The sequence below is a fragment of the Diceros bicornis genome, chromosome 4, assembly GCF_020826845.1.
Source record: "Diceros bicornis minor isolate mBicDic1 chromosome 4, mDicBic1.mat.cur, whole genome shotgun sequence".
NCBI classification, from domain to species: domain Eukaryota; kingdom Metazoa; phylum Chordata; class Mammalia; order Perissodactyla; family Rhinocerotidae; genus Diceros; species Diceros bicornis.
Window position 1 is genome coordinate 26558085 of NC_080743.1, and position 11711 is coordinate 26569795.

An 11711-nucleotide genomic window follows, 5' to 3' on the forward strand; every position below is an offset into this window, starting at 1 on the left:
CGTGCTGCCAGAAGTGCTTTCATATGATTTGGATGCTTGCTAAGGAGTTAGGACACAATTCTCCTGTTATGTTCCTCTAGGCTAGCTTATTTATAAAACAATAATAATAATAGTGTTGATGTTGATGGTGATGATAATGCCGCCATCGCCACCTGTCTTGCCGTATCATTTTGAGGCTCAAATGAAATGATACTATTTGTGAAAGCTTTGAACTGGTAAAACAAGGATACATATTGCTGTTATTGTGGTCTGTTATTATTTATGTGTGATTTACAAAGTATTTTCACATTCCATGTCTCATTTACTGTTCAGTACACCCCTGTGAAGTGGGTGGCCTCATTGCCATGTCACAGATGAGAGAGCTGAGGCTGAGGGAGATGGAGGACTTCAGCTGCAATCACCAGTGGCTGAGGGAAGCCTGAACCCAGCTCTCGTGCTTTTTCCAGCACAGCCGCCAGAACGAGGCTGCCAAGTCCCTCAGGGTCTATCGTCCTCCTGAAGCCTCTGGGAGTGAGCCCAGGAGAGAGAGACCTGCAGAAGAGATGAGAGCTAGGCTCTTCTAGGACCAGGGCAATTGTATATGTGTGTTTAAATTCTAGTCAGACTTTTCATTTTATCAAAATGCAGGGCCTGGGCATAGAAAGCTTTCTAAGATAAAGTGAGCAGTTTGGTTGGAAGTGGCCGGCTAGTGCTGTAACACTCGGCAGCCGCGTGTGGGTCGTGTGGGTCCGGGCAGGAGGAGGCTAACCCCTCCATTGCTTTGTCTCGATGGGGAGTTCCTTACCACGAATCTCAGAGGAAATGAAGGATGATAAATCCAGCTGCTGCTTCCTGTTTCTATAACTCTAGATTTATTTATTTTTTAATGGTAGAATGCTTTATTTTTAAACCAGTGGAAAATACTCTCAACCTGTTCCTTGTTAGTATTTCCTTAAAAACTTGATTTACTCACTGGGGCTTTAAAGGGGGTGTGTGTGTGTGTGTCTGTGTGTGTCTGAAATTCCCATGATGCTGCCTGGGCTGGCTCACTGTCTCTGTTTTTCAACAACAATAACAGAAAGAAAACCAATTAAGGCAGATTTTAGTGGGCAGGAAGCTCTATGTGAGATTGATGACAGTCTCTGATTTAGAGGAGGCCTGTAATTTATATCAGTGGTATTCCTGTCTTCAGTGATGCTAGTTCAACTCAGGTCTGATTTTTCTTCTGCTTGTGATTGAGTTATTAGTGAATAAAGGCCCAAGTCGTTTAAGAAACACACTACCTCCTCACATGCCGTACTTTATGGAAAGTAGCCGTTAGGTATAGTTTACCAGGAGGCAACTTGCTGGGTTTGGTTGTAACCAATGACTCCAGAATTAAAAGTAATAGGTAGAAATATTTTTTCTAATGCCAGTTTTTTTTCATTGCCTAATTTAAGAGAGAATGTATATGGGGGCGCCAGTGGTATATCATTTTCTCAGAAGCACTAAAGGAAATTTATTTGGCTAAGTAGAATTACAAGAATGTAGTAAATATAACCTATCCCCTCACTAAGAGTCTTAGCTCTGATTTAAGTCCCTTAGCCCCTCCTTTAAGATTCCTAAAATCGTGGCTGTGGTAGTACCCATGTTCACGATGGCTCATCAGTACATATTTTGCACTTCTGAACTGGCTGGCCCAAGTGAGTTATTTACTCTTTAAGGATTACAGTTCCACTGTATATTAAAATGAATTCAGAATAAAAAGGAAATCTTTGTAAGTTAAATTTAAAGAAGAGCTTATATTGAATGTTTGCTCTGATTTTGTTAACAGCTCCTTCTGAAGATAAGTGAAATTGTTAGACACTTGAACACTTATTGGCGGCCTGCTCTAGGACACTTGATGTTATAGAACTCTCCATTCTAGTCTCAGTTTGTGCCATTTCCTTGTTGCAACAGCTTCTTAGCTAAAAAATGAAGTTGACGCTATTTCTTTGTGTCTCAGCAGTTTGTAAGGATCAGATGAGTTGGAATCCGTGCAAGTGCTTTTAAAAACTGAGATGATGCTAAAGACGTTAGGTAATAACTATTAATAAATGGCAGTCAGATTGTAATTTCACTTTTTGACTTTGCTTCTTGTGTCCTGAGGCAGCCTTTGAACACCAGCCCTCTGTCTGCTTCACTTAAGGGTTCCTTCTAATAATTTGTAAATTTTAATTTAATTTGATCTACTCTCTAACTTAAAACAAGCTGAAGAGGGCAGGTATGGACTTGGTAGGGCCAGTCAGATCTGGATTTGAATCCTGGACTGCCATATTTTAGCTGCGTGACCATGGTCAAACTCTAACTCTAAACCTCAGTTTTCTCTCAATAAAACCAGAACAAAAATACTGCTGCTCAGGGAGAATGTGACAGTTTGATGAGCTGCAGTATGTGAGTGCTTGGTTACTCAATAGGGATGGTTCTCTTCCTGTCTCCTCCTGTATGTTTGCAGGAGTCTCAGTGTTGCAGGATGAGGTCCAGTCTGAGGTGACCACTCAAAGACGCCAGCAGCGCACACCACCTCTGCTCCTTACATCATCTTTTCCCCTCCATACTGCAGCCAGGGAAATGAGAAGTAAATTAAGCTGCCTTAGGTCACTAACACTCTCCTTAAGAGTAATAAATATTTCTTTTCCCACCTTCTTCCTTTCAGTGTAATCTGACTTGAGCTCTTTCAACGCTTGACCTTCACAGGGAGTTTCAGTGGGCGAGAAAGCCTGACACTGTTTGGATTACTTGAACATATGCAGAGCTGCTCATTCGTATGTCCATGTGCTGTGTTTTCTTTTCAAAGTTACATGAGTTGTGGAATTATTTTTGCAAGGCACTTTTGTTTTTCTTTAGACTTGCCCCAAAAAGTACCCTTTAAAGTTTTACGACTGGATACAGTGGTTAGCAAGGTTAATGTTTACCAACTTACTGAAGGGAAAAGCAAACAATATATATCGTAACTCTGTTTAAGAATTTCCATAGAATTATGAATTCTTTATGCTTGATACCCTTATTTAGTCATAACACATGCTGCATACTTGAGTTAGAGCTCCTAGTAGAAATGTGTTTACTGTATATGATTTAACTTTACGCTCAAAATAAGAAACAGCCATATGAAAAACATCTCTGTACTTTCTCATCCAGTTATTTTTAACTTCTAACTCCCTGCCCCTTTCTCCTCCTAAAAAATGCACCCTCCGTCAAACCTGCCTCCCCTTCTTGCTGTTGTCCCAGGCTTTTGTTTTTCTCCCCAGCCAACTTTCAAGAAGCCAGCGTTCCCTTTCCCGCTTACTCCTTGCCCACAGCGAGCCAGACTTCTTCACTGGGAGTAGTTGGGCTGAAGTCTCTGGTGACACTCAACGGCCAGATCCAACAGTCACTCTTGACTCCTCAACTTCTTGACCAGCTTGTGATATGTGGTACTGCTTACCCGCCCTCTTCTTGAAGGGTTTGCCTCCTTTGGCTTCCAGGACAAAGTTCTCTTCCTCCTTCTCTGACCCTTTCTTCTGCCTCTCCTGTGCTGAACCCTTTTCTTCTACCTGTTCCCTAAATGTTAGTGATGCCTAGGATTCTTTGACCTTTTTCTCTATATGTACTCTCCTTGGGTAATCTCATCTTCCATATACTGGTTAGTCATAAGAGTGTAATTCCATCCCAGATTCTTCTCTTGAGATTCAAGTCAACTGACTCCTGGACGTCTCTACTTAAAATATTACAACATCCTAGCTATTCAAGCTGAAAAACTGAGTTTACCTGGAAATCCTCTTGACTAGTCTTTCTCATTCACTTCCCGTCCTCCAGTCTTTCCTCCCACTTCCATACTCTGAATAGAATTCTTTCTCAATTGGAGGGCTGATCTCATTGCCCCCCTTACTCAAACCCTCCAGGGATTCCTTATTGCCCTTTCTAATTTGGATCTGACAATGTTGCACTTTCCCTGACCCCTACTCCTGCAAAAACCCCCACCTTTTTGTGTTCTGGGAAACCACAAAGGAGTACCTTGCTCTAGAATATTCTGAGATAAGACCCATCTCCATTCTTCCTCCTAACTCCTGTAAGATTCGCAGATGACATCCTCATTCACTTGCCTCTATAAAACTCCAGGCCCCTTTCTTGTCTTTGAAACAGCCCCTCTTAATGAACGTTCTCCCTATTGTAACAGCCTGAATAAAATCATCTCCTTAATTGTTCAATGCATTTTGTGTCTCACAGGTCTTAGGTTTTAAATTTTTCATAGTTATTATCTCATTTTATGTTCACTTATAGTATTTGTAATATAATATCTATAGTATATTAATTGATTATTTGTAATAGATTATAATATTTATAAATGGTTTTAATTTATTTTGTTTACATCTTACACTGTAAGTAGTTATGAAAATTCTTGCATTATAGATAAGGATCAACTATAAAATGAGTCTATCCAAATCTTTCTATTTCTAAATGCTTTTATTTAAGAGGTGTTTTTTAGTAGTTTGAAATTTTAGTAATTATGGTACCAGCTAAGCTCTAACAGAGACTCCTAAATTGATTGGGTTAAATAAGATAGTTGTTTCCTTCTCACGTAACAGTCCAGATGTGAGCAGCCAGGGGCTGACGGGACAGCTCTGCCATGCCTCCTGTGGTTTCTAAGGTTGTGCCTGTTCCCCATTTTCTAGCCAGCAGGAAAAAAGGAAAAGGAAGGCCAGTAGCCTTGTCTTTACGGAGGTTGCCAGGAAGTGAACACTCACTTCCTCTCACATCCTGTTGGCTCAGCTTAGTCACATGGCCATACCTGGTTGCAAATGGGGCTGGGAAATATTATCTCTAGTTGGGCAGCAGTGCACCCAGCTAAACTGAGTGGTGATGGTAGCACGTGTCTGTTACTAAAAAGTAGAAAGGGAGAATGGTTTCTGGAGGATACTTAGTCATCTTTATCACAGGAACAAAGAACTATGTTGATTAAAATGTCAAACTGGGAGAAAACAGGTGTTTTTTTGTTTTGTTTTTTGTTTTTTTTTAACCCATCTGGACCTATTCTGGAAGGTTTCAGCAGTTGCCATATATAGGTAATAGGATTCAACACCTCTTACTTTTTTCCTTCCCCTTGCAGAAAACTATGCCATTCAGGGTAAAGGATATAAAAATGAAAAAGATGGTTCATGGCTCTTATCCTCAACTAATGCATTTATGGTAAAAATTGTTGGCACCCCGGTACATGAGCATAGATACAGACTAATGCTCCTAGCATGGAATTTCCTTCTATGCTTTTTTTGTTTCATCACTTATGTTTTCACATTCAGTACAACTTTCGGTATCCTTTTATCATCATCTTCAGAGCATTTTATTTATTCTCTTTCTAAGTGGAATTATCATTCATTTCCTGCCATCTTATATTCTTCACTCTCAGATGTGTAAATGAACATCATCTATCACTGTGTTGCATAATTTGGGTCAGTTTCTCAGCTGGTGCCGTGGTCCACTAATAACAGAATAAATACGTGTTTGCCACAATACAAATTCTCAGCCCATGATGCAGGGTGCTCCAACCCTGAGTAGCTTCAGCAGTTTCCCACTTTGTATAGTACAAATATTATCATTTTCCACCTATCCTGATGTGGAAAAGTGTGGGACATGCTGTTTAGATGGTTTATGTCTGTTTCGTCTCTTTTTTTTCATTCTAGATTTCTTACTAAAAAATAATTGTGATATGCAACATATTATCGTGAGAAAAGCTCAGTCCCCATTCATAAAGTAGTAACAACTATCCTGAGACATCAACTACTTTGAATTGACTTATGTGTGAAATATCTAAGGTAAGGTATGTCTACAGATAATTTGCTTTAAAAAGTCTAGACTTGTGTTCATACATCAGCCTTACGTAATGGCATCAGATGTTTCTAGCCCATGTGGCCTATACTTGGGGTGACAACAACAACTCGTTTTCCTGGGAGTCCCAGTTACACCTTATCCCGGCATCCCACCTTGTTTAGCATTTGTCACTCTTAAAAGATTTTGAGTTCAGAAGGTGAATTATATGTTTACTTTTATTGCATATTGCTGGTCTCAGCTATCATAGATTTCTTGAGATTCATATGCTTACTTTGTTGCCATTTTAGATTAGGATATATTAGGATGTTTACCCTAAATATTTCTGGGCAGAATGGTCGTAATGGTTCATGCTGCATCTTTTCCAGAATACTTAAGGTAAGCATGGACAGATCTTTAAGCTCTGGGAGGGCAAGGACTGTATCTATCTTTCTCTACTATGTATATAATCTCAGCACCTATCATATTACCTAAGCCAAATATTTGTTGAAAATGTAAATGGTATGAGCTTGATGTCTTCATGACAACGAAGGTTTGGTGAAGTCTGTGGCAGTCAAGATAAGTTATCTTCAACTACAAATCCGTAATACCTAACACAGTGTATAGTGTTTGAGAATAAATTGATAAATGATTGAACAGCCACCCTCAATCTTAAATGTTTCTTAGCATTAGCAGCCTCTTCCTAATGATATTGGTCTATCAAGACAGTAGACATTGTTATAATTATAGTTCTGATGTGTCACGTGTAAAATTATACAAATGAGCAAATTGTTTCGTGTTATAATGATCTATTTTTACAGTTTTTGGCTCTCATGAAGAAGAAAGGAAAAGAACATGTATTCACTCCAAAAATTATCACACCTCAGATGGATAAATTCTGTCACTTATAGGATTTAAACCTTAGTTTGCCTCCAGTGTCTGAGATTTTAGCCTGGAATTCCCAGTGGGTGTGCCAGGGACGGGGACCCGATGGCTGATATGCACACCTTGGCTAGTGAAGGGCTTCCAGTTAAATGTCCTATCAGACCTGCTTTTCCAAAGATCGTTTGTAATTTTCACAAGAGCTACACAAATAGATGCTAAGTACTTAGAAACAAGATTAAGTAAATTGAATATGAATAAAACATCCCTTTGTTTTATCAAATCTTTTGAAATAGGGCAAAAGTGATATTCAGCTAAATTTACCAATTTATCACTAATTCTAAAATAAGGCTCTATTTGTATTACTTTAAAAGGCTAACTCTTGGGGGGAATTTTTAGTTAACTTTAAGGTGGTTTCTGATGTCAGTAATGAATTCCACTATAATAGAGATATTATTGTCAGAGGTCATTAATGATTTTTGGGTCTTGATTATCCCTAATGTCTGCAGTATTTGACTGATTTATACCTTTTTTCCTCTTGAAGTCCCTTGTTTATCTTGGTTTTCTTGATTTTCTGTTCTCTTTTCTTCATTGATTTTTCCCCCCCTCAAAGCCTCATGGTCCTTTTTCCTCTTCTTTGCCACCACATTCCAAATCCTGGGTTTTCCTCAGGGGCCCCAACCTTTCCCAAATTTTTCTGGACATCTAGAGCCAATTTAGAAGAGTAGTTGAGGTGGGAATATTCAATGAATGTGCTCAACATGACATGGCATGATGTGTGTCTCGTCACAGTGGTGTTTTATCCACATTTCATTGATAAGGAAAGTGAAGACCTAAGTTTACACAGCGAGTGATGAGAGACGTTATTTGTGTTCCCATTTTACAGATGAATTAGTAAGATGTGGAAATGGGATGAAAATTCAGACTAACTCCTTAAGCCACGTTCTTATCCATCATGCTACCAACTTGTTAAGAATTGAAATTCTATTTTAAATTATTAGCTCAGTGAAAAGAGACTCTAGGTTATTTGTGCATAAATTATGTCATTTCTTGCTTATCTTTGTACAGATTTAAAGTATTTGGTTTTGTTCTCATACTAGCATCCTTTATATCTTTGCCCCACCTTCACTGCTATCCCACTGCTTGGCTATTGTTTACTTATAAAATATAAACTAATTTTAATATTGACCTAAAGAAAACACAGTCAAGAATGGAACAATGCTGCCTTTCACTATTTCCCCTAGAAAGTATAATGAAGGTGCTTTGGTGTTTGTGTAATAGTTTCTATTTTGCTTTATTGCTGAAACCAGATTTTATTAGCATGACTAATCAGGCTTTGACTGTAGGATTCTTACGATATTATAAGCTGGCTCTCTTGATTGTGTTGCCCATAATGTTGTACAGTGCAATGCACTATATGTATATGTTCTCTAAATATAGAGGAAGACAGAACTATTTTTGGTTTTAAAATTGTGCTTCACCCCAGAAGTATTGTAGAAAGATAGTTATCAGTCACCTGTATGTTGATAACACTAAGGTAATGTTTTTCAAATTAAGCTTATAGATTTCATGGTATAGTTCGTGCCCAAGCATGTGATGACTTAGGTTTCTTTTCATTTTTTATATTTAACCTGCCTACTTTTCAAAAGGATTTTTAAAAAGAGAATAAGGGATTCTGGAAGATGTGTGAGGGGAAAAAAAAAGAATTTGAAGGGTTATGAAAAAAGATTCAGTTACAATGAAATCATGTAAATGGATGTAAAAGAACAAGGGATGGAACAATGAAGTGGAGAATTAAAGGAAATCTGAGAGTCATCCTTGACACCTTTCTCTCCTTTACCCTCCCCCTATAATCTGTTATTAAGTCCTGTTGTTATTTCTTTGGCCTCTTAGCTCCATAAATCCATTCATTTTACTCACTCGCTTCTCACATCACTCACAGCCTAGGCTTTGCCTCCATCCTTTGCCCAGAGTGATACAATAGCTGCCTTCCCAATCTCGCATCTTCTCTCACTGACCTGTACGTTAGGCCCGCAGTGATCTTTTAAGAGACATAAATCTGATTTTCACCCACCTCCCATCTCTAAAAACACATCAGTGGCTTCCCACTGCCCTCAGTTTGATGACGTCAGAAACTTGCACATGGCTCACAAGTCCCTGCATTATCTCACATGGCACACTCCTCTCCCCATGCTCCAGGCTACTGCCCTTCTCTCAGTTCCTTAGATGTTCTTTGCTCTCTTTCTCTATCTCCACAAGGCCTTTGGACATTCCGGTCCAGCCTACCCCCACACCCTTTCTTCACACCTTACTGTAGCCGTGACTTCCTCAGAAAGTTCCTCCCTGATCTTGCCAACTGGAGGAAACTCCGCTATTGTCCCCCTTCATAATACTGTGCAACCAGGGGAAAGTTTGGGTTTTCTGATCTGAAATTTATGCAACTTGGGGAGCTCTCTCTAAGAAAAAGAACACAAAGTTAGAGATGCAAAAGTAGGCACGGGGCCTTGAAAGGGGGGGCCTGTGCAAAAGAGGGGTACTGAAGCTGCATCTTCTTTGACTGCAGGACAGATCTGCCTCTGCCTGTCCATCTTGGTAGCTCCTCTCAGTTGACCATTTTATATATTCAACTAGATAAGTATTTCTCTCCCTTAGACTGTGTACCCTGAGAGAGGAAATATGTCTGAATTTGCTCACCAGAGTTTCTCCAGGAATTTGCATCTTGTTAACTAACATATTTCATGGATGGAGGGATAAACGAGAATGTGAATAATTAAATGAAGACTCAGTCTAAGGGTTAATGCTTATAATGCCTATATAAAATTGAGCTGAATTTCTTGGAAGCCAAAGCTAAGTGGAGAACATCTGGATTCCATGGCTCTTTATAGCAGTACATCATGAAAGACAAACTTCTCTTAGTACCTAGTGGTAAAGAAGAATTTTTTTAGGGTTCTTCATGTAAAATGCCTTATTCAACACAGTGAATAATAACAGCAGCTAACTTTTATTGAGCACTTACCATGTCCTGGGCGCTTACTCAACACTTGGACACAGTTTTCTCATTTAAGGTTTATTGACTCCAGTAAACTGTGCACACACAGATATGGACAGAACTTCTGCATCCATTGCCTGTGCAGAAGGGCAGAAAACCCGATGAGGACAAGGAGAAGGAAGGCCTGAGGCTCTGGCAGCTTCATTATCTCAGGGAGTCTGCCTCTCTGGAGCTCCTTCCTCCCTGGCTTTTAATATCACCTGGCTGTTTGCTAAAGTGGTGCTCATTTGCCTCTGCCCCAGAGTTCACGCTGGCTTGTCACCTGCCCTCCATAAGGAAGCTGATCTGGGTCTTATCTCTCGGTGAGGGTGTGCCCAGACTTACCTTTGTCTCTGTTTTCCTGTAGAATGTTTAATTATGAGCCAGACTGCAGGCAGATGGTCTGTCAGAATGAGTTACCTTCAGAATGACCTGTTAAAAAGGTTTGTGTAGTGTTGCCCATCTGGACGTTGAAGAACACCTGTCAGAGCTGATCATTTTGACTGTGGCATAATTAATAGTGACCTTATGTGTCACGATAATAGTAACAGTATTTAGCTCACAAGTTCAGTGCCCTCTGAGACCTCTACTAGAACTCTGTTCTAGGTCTGGGTGATTTATTCTGTTAACAGACCTTTATTAAATGCCTGTCCTGTGCCATGCCCTGGGGACATGCAGATAAAAGAAACTCTCTTCCCTTGAGGGTAAGAATTTAGACCCAGGGGAGGGAGAAAGGGAGACAGAGGAACTCACAGTTCAGCGAGTGTCATGAGTAAGCATTGTCTAACTCTGTGTTCATTTTTAGTGCTGATGGCTAGGGTCTCCTAATATACTGCCAAGTAACCTGTTTAACTCAATAAGCTACCTGTCAAAGGTATATTGTATCAATATCTGAGTATCTTTGTCTCTTACTAACTTTGAGAAGTTTTCCGGGGTTAGTAAGATGAGCGCCAGGGCAGGGTACTCACATGCTTTCCGGGATCTTTACCAAACCAGAATAAGGACTGGTGGGCTCCCAGCTGTCCACATCCAGAACAGATATCCATGAGTTTGTGATCAGAGGGGCTTTCTGTCCCAAAGACAACTAGAAGAGAATGTGGCATATGTCCTGGGACTGTGGAAAGCTGCTCAGGGTGTCAGGGAGCTCTGTCCTAATTTACTTTCCTTAGGAATGTGTCAGTTATACTCTAGAGAAGCAATATTAAAGGTTAGTAAACTTAAAAGGAAAATGGGTAATTTTGGTCTAAGATGTCTATCTTACAGATGGAAAGAAGCAGGGAGTTTAGAAATGCAAACAAAGCTCCCCTGAGAAATCCTACTGGCAGCCTCGTGAACTGGATGAAGTTAGAATTATAAAGGTTTGACCAAACGCTTCACTCTGAGCATTGGAAGGGTCTCTCCTGAGCCTTTATTAAGGTCCATTATGCTCTCTTTTTAGGGGCTAATCAGATCATTGCCATCATCTCCTTTTCTGTTTGTTTCCTCTAGGCTGCTTTCTCAGTAAGGACAGCTTCTAATTTTGTAGAAATATTATTCTTCTTTTTATCCCCAGAATCTGTGTCTAGCACGTAGAAGATATTCCATAAAGATCTGTTGAATGAAATAAAGTTTCTGGTAGAGGGTGCACTAAGTGAGGCCTGTAGATATTGAAGCATTTGTGAAATTCTGTTGGCCTGAGTTCATGGTTAAGGGAATGCTCATGATAACTTGTAGAAGAAACTCTGATTTGTACGGAATAAAATGTGGAAGACGTTGATTTAGAGGCGCTTTTGTATTGTTCCATGAATGAGATTTCATTTTCTAGCTCTCAAACGTGGGCCTGGACTTTTAGAATTAAGAGCTAGAAGAAAAAGCAAGAAAATTCACAAAAGTATGTTAATGCATTTTTGTTAATTCGTGAGGTATTTTGCCTTAGATCTACTAAAGTGTATTTAGAGTTATATTCCTTAGCTTTGAAGTAAATTTTCTCCATGAATAGCAGTACTTTAGTACCCAAATAGGTACTAAAATAACAGGCACTAAA

The 11711-nt window shown here is 39.6% G+C and overlaps 1 protein-coding gene across 10 annotated transcripts in view; it reads left to right on the forward strand.

The window, feature by feature from the left end:
• LRRC8D (leucine rich repeat containing 8 VRAC subunit D) overlaps window positions 1-11711 on the forward strand; it is a 111977-nt gene that overhangs the window by 88758 nt on the left and 11508 nt on the right. For 7 of the 10 annotated variants that reach the window (XR_009219736.1, XM_058538481.1, XM_058538477.1 and 4 more), the window contains one exon: window positions 5655-5786. The exons of the other annotated variants lie outside the window; for them this stretch is intronic. The gene's annotated coding sequence lies outside the window, so the exon portion shown is untranslated. The remainder of the gene's footprint in view (window positions 1-5654; window positions 5787-11711) is intronic. 10 annotated transcript variants of the gene reach the window in all.